Consider the following 980-nt stretch of genomic DNA (forward strand, 5'->3'; position numbering starts at 1 on the left):
CGGTCGACTCTGAGGATCCCTCCAAAATTCTGCCTGGGCATTCAATTCCTTCAGTAGACTTAAGTTGATCAAAGTTATCGATCCTGTTCCCCACTGATACGGGTTGAAATCGGAAGGGGGTTGAAATCGGAAGGGCTGACATGGTAAAATCTTGTCTTTCAAATTTGAGTTCCAACAGATTGGTCATCTTAAAGATCTCTCAACAGTTGCAAAGTCAAGACAAAGTACGGGGACATACAGCAGTCCTGGTAAAATTTCCTAATTGCCCACAACAAGTGGTTTGTAAGTCTTCATTAACTCAAACTGGTTTAGAATAGCAGGACTGAAAACTATTTCATTTTATTTCATTTCTCCCACCTATATTAAACTATTATATGAAATTTTCAATACATTAGTTTAATGATCTTAATTTGTGAATAGTAGGCCTATAGTCTGTAACACCTGGTATATTTTATATAACAACTGTATACAATCAAGATTATTTTTTATGATATTCTAGAAGAATACAGTTTGAAATATACCTTTATATTACTTACTTGTTATTGATTATTTTTGAATAGAAGCAATAAACCTGCAATGTGTTTTATTTTATATTAAGAGTAATATCGTTCGTGCCCATTCTTTTATTTTTCTGTCTTTTGGCCTTCCAGTTAGAAATGTTTCCAATACACACAAAATTATTTGAAAATTAAATATTCAAAGCCAACAATTCTCCCCTTCTTTTCTCCGCCCCACCCTGCCCTTTCCTTGCCGCAGGATATTACAGGGTAACAATTGCTTCTTTATATTTGCCCCTGATCCTCTGCTTGGTAGTGTTCATAAGATGATCGAGATGTGGGTGGGGCAGGAATAACTGTATATCTCCATTCAATGTTTTGTAAGGCAGCAGTAAAACAAATTCAAGCAAAACTCTTAATTATGGACCATTTTGGGGTATATATCCCCAATACAAATTTTGGGGCTAGCTAAGTGTTTAAGTG

The sequence above is a fragment of the Lottia gigantea genome, assembly GCF_000327385.1.
Source record: "Lottia gigantea unplaced genomic scaffold LOTGIsca_2154, whole genome shotgun sequence".
NCBI lineage: Eukaryota > Metazoa > Mollusca > Gastropoda > Lottiidae > Lottia > Lottia gigantea.